Raw genomic sequence first — 17,795 nt, forward strand, 5'->3', positions numbered from 1 at the left:
TTCTTTTCTCCTTGTTTTGTTTTGTTTGTTTGCTTGTTTGTCTTTTTTTTTTTTTTTTTTTTCTGACTTCTTTAAGTAATCCCTCGAGTCTGTGTACCGAAAGTATATATATGTATGTATATATATATAAGTGAAAAAAAGAGAGAAGGAGGGAGAAGAAATTATATTTATGAGAACGATCATTAAGATCGATAATCTCAGTGAAAATCATGCTAGAAATGACGAATTCAAAATATCCCTCATCTGGCGAACAGCTGATCATTAATATCGATAATCAGCTGGGATCCTGTTCGAAGTTTGTTCGTGTTACACGTTATTTCAAGACTAGTTTTTACAAAAGTCATGATATCATTTACGGTTACATCAAGCAAAAGAATTCTATAATATCGTGCGCCTATCAACGACATAACGAACGCCGGCTCGTCGTAAATCGTGATCTTACATCGGTCAAAGTTCCTCGGTAAGTATTTATATATATATGTATGTAACTTTTAATAGATTTGTCTTATTCTTCCTCTTTTTTTTTTTCTTTTTTTTTTTTTTTTTTATATTTATTTTTCGATAAATCGAAAGATAATTTACGACTCGATTATCTTATTATTTTAATCGATCTTATAATCAATCGTTCTTTTAATACTCGAATTGATAATAGTATTTTAAAACGCAATATTTTATCGTTTATAAGAAGCGCAAATTATGCGTTACGTCGTCGCGAAAAATTAAATTCCATGAGGCTATTAAATGTAATTTCATTTGAAATAAAGAGAGTACAATTTTTAACTGATATTTTGACAAGATAGAAAAACGAAAAAAGAAAACAAGAAAGGTAAAAGAGAGCAAAAAGAAAAAATAAAGAAATGAGAAAGAAAAGAGGAAAAACAATTCTCACAAACAAATTCTATGATAGTTAAACAAAAAGGATTATAGAGTAGAACTTAATCCGTGTACGTATATATTTTCTCTATATATTTTCTACCTTAAAAATAATACGATTTCCATCTGATCTGCTGGTTAGTCTATATTGATTATTTTTAGATCATTTTCAAGGCCTATCTCCGTACATTAATCCGATAGCAATTTTCTCGATAGGAATTTCTGCTTCGAAATATTGTTTATTTCTTTAACACATTGTAAGTAGGAACGTACTTAGTCATATACATACATATATATATATATATATATATATATATATATATACACACATATATTATATACATACACACACACATATATATATATATATATATATGTATTATATGCGTATGTATATGAGAGAGAATAAATAAAGTTTGAAATGTTTTTTTTTCTCCTTTTTTTTTTCTTTTCTTTTTTTTTTTTTCACGGTACAACGATAACAAATTCACGTTCTAATCAAACGCTTAGTCACAGGTGTTCTGTTAACTGTCTTTAATTCTTATCGATCACGATTTCGATTCGAAACGATAATGATTATATTAAAGATCAATTTCGATTTATGTGAATAGATATGTATAGTCAATGAAAATTGTAATAGCAATCAAATGGTTAAGAAACTTGTATCTTTATCGACATAGAATTTTTCGATTTAAGAAAAGGATATAACGTTTTAGTTATAGACATTGTAATAAGAAGCTTTTTAACGAGTTCGTGTTTTAGTTGCTCATCGTTCTTAGGACAAATTCATCATCATCAATTTGTTACACCAGCTATGATCTATCAACCTAAGCATTATATATATATATAATCCGTATATTATATATATATATATATATATATATATATATATATCTAACTACAGAAAATAATCTAAAAGTTCTTAGACGAATCAAAAGTTCTTGGCTGATTAAAAAAAATCAATTACATTCTTTTCGGAAATTTTTTAGACTAATTTTTGTTTTTGTTTTTGTTTTTGTTTTTGTTTTTGTTTTTGTTTTTTTCCATATTGCAACTACAAAACCAACAAATATTGAAACATAAAAATTAATTTTTAAAATCATCTGAGAAACTATATATATATATATATATATATGCATGACAAATTATTAATTATTTTTATTACAAATTTATGGATTTAATTATTAAAAGAAATGAGTAAAGGTGGGAAAGAAAGAAAATAAAAATGTGTGAATAGTATTATAGAGAATTAGATCGTTCATTCATAGTTTTCTTCTTATTCTTCTTTCATTACGTAATGAACTTTTTTAGGTTTCGTAGGAAATCCGTGTATGTCCGTGGGTGTGTGGGTGTATGTGTGTCACGTTTATTAGAATCGCACAAAATTAACTGGGACATCCGTATCGTTATAGGATTTTCCATTCCTGTTTCTCATCGTTTTCATTCTTTCTTTCTCTTTTTTTCTTTTTTTTTTCTCTTTTTTTTTTTTTTCCTTTCTCGTTTACCTAGCATATGAACAATAATGTTCTAAGGTTTCCAACGGTATACATAAGCTTTTGATATTAAGGTTAATCTCTTTGATCTAGTTTAACTTATACTTCTCTTGTGTTCAATGAAGTTTTCTTATGTTACTGATAAGAGGATGATCGATTAATGTGACACGTTAAATGAATTTAATAATTATTATACAGAAAATTTTGTATTTCGTTATCTATATACTTATTATTCTATTTTATATTTTATACGATTAATTCAGAAAGAAATATTTCCTTTGAATATTTCCTAAAATATACTGATCTCTCTCTCTCTCTCTCTCTCTCTCTCTCTCTCTCTCTCTCTCTCTCTCTCTCTCTCTCTCTCTCTCCGTTCTTTTTGTAATTTATTCGTATACAAAAGACATCAGGCGAAAGATAAAAAGTGTCTTTAAAATCAATTTAATCTATTGTTAGACTTCTTTTTTTCTAAATCTAACTTGTTTTGTTATCTTTCAAATTGTAAAACTACAAATCGTGATAAAATAATTTATTTATTTTTGTAAAATCACTTAGAAACTTTTGGTGCATCGGTTATTGGAATATTTTCTTTGAAAAATATATCTTTGTAATTGTATAAAAATTCTATAAAAAAAATTATGTATATATATATATATATATATATATACCGATGGAAAATAGTTTTAAAAATATTTAAAAAAAAAAAAGGAAAAAAAATTCAGAATATTTTTGTTTGATCAAATAAATAAATAGATTAATTTTAAAAGAGTTTGCGAACACTTTTGCCATGGACTGTACCGATATATCGTTAAAACTCAGTAAAAAGAAACAAAAAAAAAAAAAGAATTATTAAATATCTTTCACTTGTTTGGCAACACCGATAAGATAATATACTTATAGAGACATATTACAACATTCAATGTTGACGTTCTTTCATATATGTTTCTCTCGTCGAAAGAGTCTTATGTAAATAGTCCAAGAAATATCAATTTAAAATTTTAATTCGCATATTTTCTTTCATTTATAAAATTAATATATTTATTATATATTAAATACAATATTTTACAAATTTAGCAGAACTAAAAAAAGAAAAAAAAAAGATAACTAAGTAATCGAAGTAAAGATAAAAATGTATAAATATGTATTTGCTTATTACAATTTTTTTACTTATTATTTATGTATTTACTTTATGTACAATTGTTTCGCGAATATGTTCATCGTAGTATTTAATATTTCTTTCTTTTTCTTTTTGTTTTTTTCTTATTTACGACTCGCATTTACTATTACTATTTATTTACTAATTTGTATTTGTATATATTTCCTTTTTTTTTTTTTTTTTTCCTTTTTTTCTAATGTTTCATCACGTTTGCAACAAGTTCGATTATAAAATTTCATAAATCATGGGAAGATTATAATAACAATGAAAATTTCTAAGAAAATTTCATATCACGATATTTATCATTCAAAGTTGACAATGTGCACTGACTGCTGCAAGTTTTTGAATAAAGAATTTTTATCTCTAATGATTTACGATTGTTAGAAAAGGGGCTCACGTGATTTGATTAAGATATACACGTATATATCAATAATTGCCGCGAAGAAAGAAAACCACGAATGGATTTTTTTTCTTCTTCTGTTACTGCTACTTCTTTCTCTCTCCCTCTTCCCCTCTCTCTCTCTCTCTCTCTCTCTCTCTCTGTCTCTCTCTCTTTTTCTCTTTTCTTGTTCTTCGTGTCGGCTATTAATATCATTGCGTGTAGTATTTTCCTTTGAGAATCGTTTTTGCTCGTCGCAATAGTAGTCGTCGTGTTCGTATACGCCTTTAAATTTTACGACATCCTGAGATTAATTCAAAGTATAATCGATATGATAGAGCGAGAGAGAGAGAGAGAGAGAGAGAGAGAGAGAGAGAAAGAGATAATTATATCTATGAACTCGTCGATCACGAAAGGGAATTAAAAAAATTACAAAGAAGTACAAAATATTGAAAAAATATATCTTGCTAATTTAGCTAATGCATTGGATCCATTTGATAATAGATCGTAATTTTTGTTTGTCAATCACAAAATGAAATTTGAAAAAAGAAAAAAGAAAAAAACGCGCGATGATTAAAAAAAAAAAAAAAAAAAAAAAGAAGAAGAAAGTAATTTTTGCAAATTCGATCGATGTAATCTTGATCTGTTTCGATAATCTATATATTTATTTGGCAATAAATTGTATAATTCTATTAGATCGTAGGAAACATAGAATCAGTGAAGGGAGGGGTTTTCTTTTTTTATTTTTTTTTATTTTTTTTTTTTTTTTTTTTTTTTTTTTTTTTTTTCAGAAATCTAATCAATGCGAAACACGATAGGAAGCCAATCTCGCGTGACGTAAATCTTCTAACATGAATGTCGAACGAGGCTTCCATGGGATCGCTTTATCTGTCGGATTAATTGCTATTACATATCTCATAGTCCCTCTTTCATTTCGTTTTGATACTATGTAATAAGATGATCTACAGAGAGAGGCTCTTACATGATATAAATATACATATATACATACATACATACATATATGTATACATATAAATGAAATTTCGAAATTTACATATATATAAAAAGTTTATTATGTAATTAACATATACAAAATATTTAAATATATATATATTTATATACATAGAGGGAGAGAGATAGAGAGAGAGAGAGAGGGGGGGGGGAAGAGAGATAGGGTAGATATATGAGAAAAGTTTTAAATTATAAAACTATAAGTGTAATAACTTGTTTGCAATATGAAAAAAAAAAAAAAAGAAAAAGAAAAAGAAAAAAAATTATTAGATACTTGTAATTGCCCATCCTGTATATCGTATATCATTCAATTGAACAAGTATATCTTTTGTTTTTGATTAGATACATGTATTTGCGTTTGTGATTATGCCAGATACACATGTTTTTTTCCCCCTTTTTTTTTTTTTTTTTTTTTCCTAATAATTATTGATATTGCAACATTTCTCGTCTGATAAAAGTATCTACGAATAGAATTTTATGTTTTATTGTAATCTATTATACGTGTATGTGTGTGTGTGTGTGTGTGTGTGTGTGTGTGTATGTGTGTGTGTATGTATATATATATATATGTTTGTAATAACACATGTTGTTCGAATCTGGTAATAACTAGTCTTGTTTGAAACAAAAAATAAAAGATTAAAAAAAAAAAAAGAAAAAAAAAGAAAGAAATTAAAGAGAAAAAAATCGAGATCTTTAATGATGTTTTCGACGTATATCGAATGATACGATAATTTTCTTCTAGTTTCTTATCGAAGTAAACATGACGCAAAGAAATAATGTAAAAGCTTAGGGGAGCAACAGGGTCAACTTTTTTTTTATTATATTATCTGGTACACGAAGGATGAATTCTTTTTTTTTTTCTCGCTTTCCAATTTTTTTTTTTTTTTTATGGTTTTTTTTCCTTTTTTTTCTATAACACTTGATTTTACTGGAAAAAATAAAAATGTAGATTGCAATTTTTAATAGAATTATTTCTATTCTATTCGTTTAACAATTATCGTTTAACACAGTAATTTACATTATAAAAATTATTTTATAAATATTAATCCTCGATATTAATTCTTTTCTTTTTCTTCTTTTTTTTTTTTTTATAGCTAATCGTTAGGATAATAAATGATAAAAATAATTTTCAGATAAAATGAATAAAGGAATTGAGAAACTCTTGAAGAATGAATGAAGTTCATTTAAAAATGTCGATCTATTCGAATAAGTAGTGACATTTATATTTACAATGGCTAATTAATTTTATTGAGGGAAACGATAAAAAATGAAGTTCAGATATAAGAAAGGATGAAAAACGATTAGAAGGGTACGATTTATATAACATTATTGTAAATTATCTATATCCTTCTCGTTATACTTAAATATTAGTCAGGGCCATAAATAAAAATCTAATGGTTTCAAATTTTCTATTTTCGTTTAAGAACTTGAAGATATACATAGATCGTATTCGCTTTAGCGCAAGTTCGAATGGAGAAATTAAAATTTTCTAAGTGAGATCGAAAGATCTAAGATTAGTAAAAAAATAAATAAATAAATAAATAAATAAAAATAAAAATAAATAAATAAACTCTTTCGAGACTTCTTTTTAGACTGTCTTTTTTTTCTTTTTTTTTTTTTTTTATCAGATTATAAAACTACTGAACTTTTGTATTCATCATTTATTTATATTTGTTGGATTATTTATATTTATTGGATCTTTTAGGAATTTCGTTTAACCAAATAGAAAGTTCAATTAGAAATAATTAAGTAAGTTTTCGATTCTAATCTTTTAAGCATTTACGTATGTAGCTTTAACAGGATTTCTATTATCCGAAAGATATTGTGTAAGGAAGAAAAAAAAAAAGATTTAATTTAAAAAAAAAAAAAAAAAAAAAAAAAAAATAATAACAATAAAAATTGTGGATCGAAACTTGATTAATAAATCTATTTATATAAATTTTCAATGGAATCATTTAAGCGTTAACGTGACAACAACATTCCTAGTATGAAAAATATTTTAATAGATATGTTTACTTGTATAGATCTAATCTAAATGAAAATATTATAATCGAAATAATTATAAAAATATTGTATACATTATTAGATCTAATCATTTATAAGTTTGAACATAGTAAAAGTATTTTTAGTATGCAAATATCAAAACATTGCAACAGATCTGTCTAGACGTTGGCTCAATATATATATATATATATATATACAATATTAAAAATAGATCTAATCTTTCTAAACTTTAACTATAATGTTCATACCAAATTAATATGGCACATATAAGTATGTACATTTAAAATATATGTATTTTTAATTTAACAAGAACATTGCCAAAATTAGATACGCATCTAATGTTCGAAATTTCGATTAAAACTCTAACTATCTAACTAAAATACAATCCACACATACATTGATTTATTTATATTTAACTTAGGAAGGACAAGGCCAAATTTATATTAGACGCAAATTTTAATCTTCCAAATTTCTAATTGAAATGCTCATTGAAATCCCTTAAGGGATATGTCAAGGCCGATATGTCTTTTAAATTCCTAATTAAAAGTTTCATGAAAAATACAATTAAAAAAAAAAAAAAAAAAAAAAAAAAAAAAAAAAAAAAGAAAAGGAGAAAGTAGGAAAAAAAGTATACAAAGAAAATTGAGAAAAGAAATTAATAAATTCAAAGATATTATATATTTAACTTGAGAAAGGAATGAACAATTGACAAATTGCACGCAGATGTAATTTTTCTAAATTTTTTATTAAAATATATTCATAAGAATTAATGTATATCACGGTATATCACGGTAATTAATTTACGTGTCGAAATCTATTTCTTTTTCTCACTTCTCATTTTCTTTTTCATTTTCTTTTTCTTTTTTTTTTTTTTTTTTCTTTGTTTTTCTACAAAAACATTAAACATTTCGTTATACACGAAACGCGATCGAAAAAACGCATGCGTCTCTTTTTCTGATTTCTCCTAGTGAAGAAAAATATAAAGAAAGAAAGAAAGAGAGAGAGAGAGAGAGAGAGAGAGAGAGAGAGAGAGAGAGAAAGAGAGTGAGAAAAGGAGGAAAAGGAATAGAAAGAGAAGGAGTAGGGATATGATATCAGAAATGGTGGGAGAATGAAACGACGTGGTGGGAGTTAGAAGGAAGATGGTATAGGCAAAAGTAAGAAGAGGAAGGGGAAGGTATCGAGCGAGTACGGAGTAACAGACTCGACTCGAGACGATTTGACGGGAGGACGCGGAGAGAAACGGACCGTGTGCGGAGCGTGGTGCGAAGCCCAGGAACAAAACTGAACGAGACCGGGAACGGTTAGGGGTACGCGGCAGTGTCGTAGAGAAAACACGCTACGATCGCGTCGTCCGTTTCCTGTGTGACCGTTCTCTATTTTTTTTTTTATTTTTTTTTTATTTTTTTTTTATTTCTTTTTCCCATTTTTTTGTCCCCCAATTTCTATCTCTTTCGAAAAAATCTCTCTTTTTTTTTGTTTTTATCTTCATCATTCCCTTTCGTAAATAATTCGTTAAAAAAAAGTATATATATATATATGAAAATATATATATATATATATATATCTATATGTGTGTGTGTATATATATATATATATATATGCATGTATGTATGTATGTTTACATGTACATACATATATGAAAGTTTCAAGAAGATCACAGTGAAATGATAATAAGAAACAGAACTCTAATATCGTTACTGTCTCGATAACTTTTCTCTTTTTTTTTTTTTTTTTTTTTTTTTTGTTTTGTTTTTTTATTTGTTTATGTATATATGTATATATACATAAACATATATATATATATATATTTGATTGCATTGATTGTTGAAACATTATAATTACTATTGCCGTCTCCTTGCTCGTACAACAGAATCGAGCTAGTGCGTGACCGGTATCAAAGTTAATTTCGGATATATTCCTAAGGGAAGTTTTAGATCGTTACGTAGCGACCACCAACAAGATCGATCGATATACGAAGGGCATCGGCCGAAGCCGGATTGTATACATACATACATACATACATATACACACATATATATATGCATACGTACTAACGTACATACATTCACACGTACATAAATACTTAGTTAGGGTAAGGTCAGAGAAAAGAACGAAAAGAAAAGAGACAGAGAAAGAGAGAGAGAGAGAGAGAGAGAGAGAGAGAGACCAGACGAAGTGGTTAAAGAAGTCTGATCAGGAAGAAGAAAGAAGATAAAAAAAAAAAAAAAACAGAAAAGGAAGAAAGGAAGGAAGAAAAGGATCGATCGATCTGGTACACGCGACAACGTTTTCCTCGTTACGTATCGACTCGTATTTTTCCCCCTTTTGTCCTGGTCGGCCTGGCAACCACCCTTACCGCTGATATACCTCGGTTAAGCGTCGTCGCCATCAACGACGGTAAAGACAACGATAACGGCGACAACGACGAGACAACTACGACAACGTTAACGGCTTCGTCGGTGTTACTACGAAAGAAAACAGAAGAATTTTTTATTATTCTATTAATCTGTTGGAGAATTCGTCGAATTCGAAATTGATTAATATACAAGTGTGTGTTATTTTTGAAAAGTTTTGTGTGTTTTTATGTGTATAAAAAAAAAAAAATCCAGTGCCTTCACCGATGTGTCCTTATCAATTAATAAGAGATCCTTGAGAGAGATCGATCGATCGAACGAACGAACGAACGATCGATCCTTGACTCAATATTTCGGCTTAAGGAGAGAGAGAGAGAGAGAGAGAGAGAGAGAGAGAGAGAGAGAAGAGGCCTTAATCTTTTCCCTTCTTTTTTTTTTTCTTCCTTTCTTTTTTTCTTTTTTTTTTTATTTTTTTATTTCGATCATCTCTAATCCGTGAAAAGACATTATCATCGATAGAGTATTATTTATCGATAGAGAAAGACAATTTTTCTAAAACTACCGAAAGAAGAAGCTCTCGATAAGAAGCGAGGGCAGGTGAATGGGAGAAGAAACGATTACAACGAAAGAACCTATAATGCTTTGCTTCGTGCAAGGTTTTACGGGGCGGGAGGATTCAAAATTACGTCGATCTAAAAGGTAAAAGTCTGTTCTTTCTTTATTTTTTCTTTTTTTTTTCTTTTTTTTTTTTATTTAATTTAATTTTATTTATTTATTTATTTATTTTTTTTTTCTTTAAGATTTATTCTCATTATTTGTGAAAGCTGTAATAATATTTATTTATCGGGATTGAATTTTTTGCCTTACTCTTCACAATCGATACGAAAAGATATTCATATGTTCATCGATTAGGCCAAAATTTTATCTGATATCGAACTCGATGATTATATATGATTTTTTTTCATCAAAAGAAAATATACTATAATAATTTACTATAATAATTATTTGTTTTATATATATATTATATATTTTTATTATAAATTAATTCTACAATCGTATCACGAATTTTTTAATCGAAATAATTAATGAGTATTAATAATTAATTATAATAAAAATTTCGATGATTTTAATTTAATAAAAAATAATGAATTATTTCAATGAAATTAAATCATAAAGATCATCGTCGTCATTAATCGTCATTATTCTTATTATTAAAAATTTTGCTCTAGATTTTGTTCGTATGTTCGTCGATTAAAAAGATTATAAATTGATTCTACAATCGTATCGCAAATTTTTTAATCGGAATAATTAATGAGTATTAATAATTAATTATAATAAAAATTTCGATGATTTTAATTTAATAAAAAATAATAAATTATTTCAATGAAATTAAATCATAAAGATCATCGTCGTCATTAATCGTCATTATTCTTATTATTAGAAATTTTGCTCTAGATTTTGTTCGTATGTTCGTCGATTAAAAAGATTAAAAATTGATTCTACAATCGTATCGCAAATTTTTTAATCGGAATAATTAATGACTATTAATAATTAATTATAATAAAAATTTCGATGATTTTAATTTAATAAAAAATAATAAATTATTTCAATGCAATTAAATCATAAAGATCATCGTCGTCATTAATCGTCATTATTCTTATTATTAGAAATTTTGCTCTAGATTTTGTTCGTATGTTTGTCGATTAAAAAGAGACACGCGCTTTTCAAAGTGAAAAGTAGGGGAAGTGAATGCGCCATAAAGAAGGTCGGTAGCACGTGCTTTATCGCATTGTCGAATAAAGAGAGAGAGATTCGATGAGCGACTCGCTTTCAAACTACGAACCGCTTCGTGTCCGGTCGCGTGTTTTCTTATTTGGGTCACAGACTCTAGTTTAGAGATGTAACTAGTGCGAACATATGGTGATAAAGAGAGATCATTGGAATCCATCTTGTTATTTAAAATTCCCCCTTTATTTTCGAACGGGATATCGTTCGAAAAAAAATTCATCTCTTCCTCTTTTTCTTTTTTTTTTTCCTTTTTTTTTCTTTTTTTTTCTTTTTTTACGCACGGAATCATTCGTCGTCGTCATACGAATTTTCTTAATCAATTTGATCTCTTTTTTTTTTCTTTCTTTCCTTCTTTTTTTCTTTTCTTTTCTTTTCTTCCTCTTCGAATCGTAAAATTTTATTAGGTGTAATTTAATTAGATAAAAAAAAAAAAAAAAAAAAAAAAAAAAAAAAAAAAAAAAAAAAAAGAAAAAAAGAAAAAGAATATACCTCGAGTCGAGTACGATTTTAGTTATTTGAGTCTGAATGTTATTGTTTTTACTATTCAGTCCATGTGTGCCAACAATTTTCTCTGTTCTTTTGTCAACCAATAGACTTGCTCGAGTTTAGATCTGACTAATGCTCGAATTTGAGAAGGAACTTAAGAGAAAAAGAAGAAGAAGAAGAAGGAGAAAACGAGGAGAACGAAGAAATACATTCTACGAAATGTTTCTTTGTGTCTTTTCGATGGATCAATTTTAGACGAGAATAATTTATTTCATACTTTTATCCTTCTTCTTTTCTTTTCTTTTCTTTTTTTTTTTTTTTTATTTGTACAATAAATAATTCATTTATTAGCAATTCATGTTCGATAATGAAAAATGTATTATCTAACATTTTTCTAATAACTTATGAAACAGATTATCTAACTCTATGATCATAAATAATAAGTATAGACGTTAAAATTTTAATTTTGTCCTATGCTTTTAGCTTCGATCGGTCATTTTTGATGATACATGAAAGATATATATATATATATATATATATATATATATATATATATATAACACGCAAGAAAAATTCATTGTCGGCAAATGTCATTCGATTGATAATGCATAATATGTCATTGTTCAATGAACGAGACTATCATTAAAAATTTTCCATTCTATTCGTACAACATGCAATGATGTTACATACATATTATATCGCTTCTATTGTATTGTTCATTTTATCCTTATAATTATAAAAACGACTAACGAGCCACGTTTTCATGTAACTATGAACTGACCTCAGATTTAACGACTTATAATTTAGTCGATTATTACGAAGGTATCCTGGGGTTCATATATTTTTTGTTTTGATATATATATATATTTTTTTTTTTTTTTGTGACATTTGAATTGATATTTTTTACAAAATTATTCTTCTCTAACTGATGAATTCACAGAAAAAAAAAAAAGAAAAGAAAAATAGATGAGTACGTTTATTCTTGAAAAATAATTCCTTTACGTTAAAAAAAAAAACAAATATACAAAATATATATATATATATATGTGTGTGTGTATGTGTGTATTGAGATATAATCTATAATTTAATAATTTAAAAAATAATGTGCAACGAAAGCCTTTAAGATTTGTATTATTTTATTCTTCTTCATTTGACGTTCTACCAAAAATAAAACGTCGAGTGTATGAATCTAAGATAATAATCAAGTTGACCCGGGATTACAATGAATTAAGAGAACAAGTATGTGCGAGCATTCAAATCATTTAAAATCCTCGAATCAATAACGACTCGTTCTCGAAAGGATACATTTCGAGTTTGTTGAATCAATGACGACGATTAAATTTTCAAGTTGGACATTTATATTTTGATAATTTTAAATATTACATATCTGATTAATAATGTAGAAATTAATATCAGATTTTAAAGATCTTTATTTCTTGGAATTAAAATGTATTTGAAATTATTAATGACACAATCGAATATTATATCATAAAATCACGTAATACCATAATGATTCTTAATTTGTATATATATATATATAAAAAAAAAAAGAAAAAAAAACGTACGTATAATTAATCGAATAATTATTTTTATCATAACTTTTTTTTTCTTTTTTTTTTTTTTTTTTTTTTTTTATGTGTATATATAAGAATTCTTCTAAGATCCCATAAAATTTCTTTGTCGTATAAAATTTATACCATTGAAGGAATATATGAGTGCATATTGCAAATGAGATAAATAAATACTCCTTTGCGCAGCGCACTCATTATTGCACTTTTTTTATTCTGTATAAAAGTGCATATACACACACACAAACACACACACACACACACACACAAACACACACACACACACAAATACTCGTATTTTTATCACATGAAAGTACGAGATAAGAGATGTAAGAATATCTTTATTTAACGTCGAACGAAGTATCTAACATTTTCCTCGTTCGTAATTATACTATGAATCGTATTTACGTATTTATGTTATGAACATAGAGATTTATTTAATATATTCATTAGAAAAACAAACTAAAGGAGTAATTAAATTTAATAGATGAAAAATATTTATAATACGTTACTATATCATGAATCAAACATATTTACATACATACATACATACATACATATGCATATATATAAATTTGAAAAAAAAATAATAACAGATATATATATATATATATAAAAAAAAAAAAAAAAAAGGAAAAGAAAAAGAAAACAAAGAAAGGAAATTGTGCGATATGAACGATCTTTTTCACTTTTTTTTTTATTTATTTATTTATTATTATCTTTTTTATATCAACGAAGATTAATATCATGTCTGGTATAAATAAATTAAATCGAATAAAAAATAGAAAGAGAGAGAGAGAGAGAGAGAGAGAGAGAGAGAGGTATTAAATAGAGAACGAACGGTGTAAGGTAATTAATTAAATGGTGGTTTAGATATATAACGACTTTCAGTAGTGATGATAAAATATCATTTCAATGCGTTTAGAGACGGTTTCCAGTTGCGTATTTGTCGAGAGAGAAGCGATGGACGATTTAATGAGCGACCGTTTGAGGCAGAAGTACCGCTAAACTCGCTTCTACGACGGCGGTCGGGGGAAGGCCGTCTTTTAGAACATCGACCTCACGAACAGCAAGTCGTGGAAGTCATGGCAGCTATCGCCCCTTCGTTGCCTTGCCACTTGTTCTTTCTTTCTCTCTCTTACTCTCTCTCTTTCTCTCTCTTTCTCTCTTTCTCTCTCTTTCTTTCTTTCGTATGAGTTATTCAGCATACATACCGTGTTAAAGTATAATACGATCGACGTAACTCCCGTTCTCTTTCTTCTAGATTAAACAGAAGTTATACGAAAAGTTACTAGATCGAGAGTTAAAAGTTCCTATGGCATATAAGAGTAAATCACCATTTTAAAAGCAATTCGTGGTATAATATTTATTATTTTTTTTGTTTTGTTTTGTTTTTTTTTTTTTTTTTCTTTTTTTTTTCGCTTCTTTTTTATTTCATTTTTATCTTTTTATTCTTTTTATTTTTCTGACGTATCTTAAGATGAAAAATACAAAAATGGCAGAGAGAGAGAGAGAAAATCATGAATTTTTTTTATTAACGGGTTTATATAATCTAACGATAAATCAAGTTGGATCGATAAAGTCTCAAGAGGGAAAGAGAGAGAGAGAGAGAGAGAGAAAGAAAAGAAAAAAAAACGAAAAGAAAATATATATTAATTGATTTTTAAAAGATCATCTTAAAATACTTTTCGTTTCTCAATCTGCATATTATATTTAAGATCTTTAGACTTGAAAGTCTATGTCGAAAATATCATTAATAAAATGAAATATTCGGTGGTTTATATCTCCAACGATAGGATGAAAGCACGGAAATAGATTGAAATGGTTCAGTGCCGTTGTTAGTTCTTCTTAGTACCCTACTAAATACTATTCGACCATTTCAATAAAATTCTTGACTTTATATAATTGCCTTAATTTTCTTTTTCTTTTTCTTTTTCTTGTTTCTTTTCTTTTCTTTTTTTCTTTTCTTTTCTTTTCTTTTTCTTCAATTATTGTCAGTCATTCATTAGTGCTAATTGCCATTTGCCGATAAAACTTGTTTCTATTATTATCATATTTGATTGCTATTTTTTTTCGTGATTATTATTAAAAATTATTTTCAAACGATAACTATGATGTTAAGTTTTATGAAATAATTGGTCAATGTACGATTAGTTTAATCAATAATTGTCATATCACATTCAACATGTGCGCCCGCGCTGGCGCACGCACGTACACACGCACACACATAAAGAATTAAAATTATACGCTTAAAAAATAAAGAATTTTTTTCATTGGAAAAGATTTTTTTTTTTTTTAATAATTCTCTTCGATGTTATATATAAGCTTAGGAGATTAGTTTTAAACGTTTAGTTATCCGTGATCGTTATTTAAGCACACTAATACTAAATACTTCGTTTGATCTAACGAAAATCAAGTACTTATTGAACTTGTTCATAGATCGGGTCAAACGGAACATTAAAGTTAATTAACGTAGTTAGAGAGTTAAGTGTATTACGATGAGTAAACGATATTTAAAAAAAGATCTATTACGATATACATACGTACATACATATGTACGTAAATAGATAAATACGTATATCTATATTCTATGATACGGTTTAAATCTTTTTGAAAATAGTATACTTGGTATCTCAGTCTCTCTCTCTCTCTCTCTCTCTCTCTCTCTCTCTCTCCTCTCTCCTCTCTTTCTCTTTCTCTTTCTCTTTCTCTTTTCCTCGAGTGTCTTTTCTCCGAAACGAAGCTATTTCATTATCAATATGATCGGCCTTGAGAATTTTCTTCTCACAAATTCAACATTATATCTATCAGTGAATAAACTGCATCCTTGAGTGTTTGTCTATTTTAAAATGTTGGAAAAGTCTGATCGAATAATAAAATAAAAAATGACATACACGTCTCTATCTCTCTCTCTCTCTCTCTCTCTCTCTCTCTCTCTCTCTCTCTCTCTCTCTCTCTCTTTTTTTCTCTCTCTTTTTTTGATAGTAATAGTCATTCAAAAATATTATCGAAAAGTCAAATGAAATTTCATGGTTATTGTTCTCAAGAAAAAGAATCGAACGAAGATGATTCGAAAGCGTAGGTGTTCAATACCTTTCCTACGCTCGAATTGTTCTCAGAAAAAAAGACAGAGAGAGAGAGAGAGAGTGTGTGTGTGTGTGTGTGTGTATGTGTAGAGAAAGAGAGACAGAGGCAGAGATGACCTTCTCTGCTCGCTGACCTCTTTACTTAATGGATTTTGCGGGCAACCTCTGCAAAGTCGAACGTACAACGATATATGCACTATCTCGGTCTTTCTATCCCGATTATCCCATTTATTATTTCCCTTCGTTCGAGCCGAACGTAAACCTAATTCTCTTGAAACCATGTGCCAGTTAATGTATCTATTTATATTTATACACTCACTCACACACACACACACACATATATGTTATATATTTATCGCGTCCTTTCACATTGCAAACAAAGAAAATATTAATTTTTGTAAGTATATGTAACCATTGCAAAAAACGATCTATAAAATATATATATGTGTGTGTGTGTGTGTATGTATTATTTCGAGTTAAAGAATCTTTAATAATAAAACAAAAAAAATAGTAACGAGGTCTTCATAAGTATACATACATATGCATTAAACGCATCCTTCGATTTTCATATAAGTATGTTTATATGTATGTATGTATATGCGTGCATATATATCTACAGAATGGGCCCAGAAGTTTCAAAGTAGGAGTCTAAAGATAAAAGAAAGAAAGAAAAAAAAAAAAAATATAGAAAACGTTCTCAGATAATTTTAAAACTCGATTACTATTTAGCGAAAACTATTATATATATATATATATTTTTTTTTTCTCCTTCCTTTTTACTTTTTATTAGGATTGTAAAGATTATATAATTGTTTGAAATTAACTTTCTTGTTTTTTTTTTTTGTTTTCCTTTTTCTTTTTTTTTTTTTGCATATGACTTGTGAACGTTTGGAAATTGAAAGCATAAACAAAAGAAAAAAAAAAGAAAATAAAAAGAAAGAATTTAATTACGCAAGAAAGCACTTTTCTTAATCGTTCGTTCGTTCGTTCTTTTTTCTTTTCCTCGTCATTGAATGCACTTTCGATATTGTTGGTACATCGATTTTCGTACTGATAATTTATTTGATATTTCATTAAGTTATGTAGATATGAAAACGACCACGATGTGTGCCCGTTACGTATCAATTAGTTTCATCGATTATTTTGCGATGACTTTCATTTTTCTTCTTTCTTTTATTTTTTCTTCTCCTTTCTTTTTTTCTTTCTTCCATTTTTCTTTTCTTCTCTTTCTTTTCTTTTTTCCTTTCTTCGATAAAGATCGTGAAATAATTAATTCGTTCGTTCGATTAACGAATGGAATAATACGAGGAATAGGTAATATCGTTATTTTACTTTCGACAATGAAAAATGAAAATTTTTATTATTCCTATGGTTTCATCTTCCTTCTTCTTTTTTTTTTTTTCTTCCTCTGACTTCGATCGTACTGGATTCGCACACGAATTGTATGTAATATATATATATATATATATATATATATATATATATATATATATATATATATATATATATATACACGTATAACTCGAACTTTGCGATCTCGTCATCGTCACCGGAAATGAACGATAATGCTCGCTATTACGTTATGCGATACTCG

General features: G+C 27.4%; 1 protein-coding gene across 4 annotated transcripts in view; it reads left to right on the forward strand.

Moving 5' to 3' along the window:
- LOC124954925 (GRAM domain-containing protein 2B-like) overlaps positions 1 to 17,795 on the forward strand; it is a 44,935-nt gene that overhangs the window by 14,839 nt on the left and 12,301 nt on the right. The gene's annotated exons all lie outside the window — the stretch shown is intronic.

The sequence above is a fragment of the Vespa velutina genome, chromosome 16, assembly GCF_912470025.1.
Source record: "Vespa velutina chromosome 16, iVesVel2.1, whole genome shotgun sequence".
Taxonomy (NCBI): domain Eukaryota; kingdom Metazoa; phylum Arthropoda; class Insecta; order Hymenoptera; family Vespidae; genus Vespa; species Vespa velutina.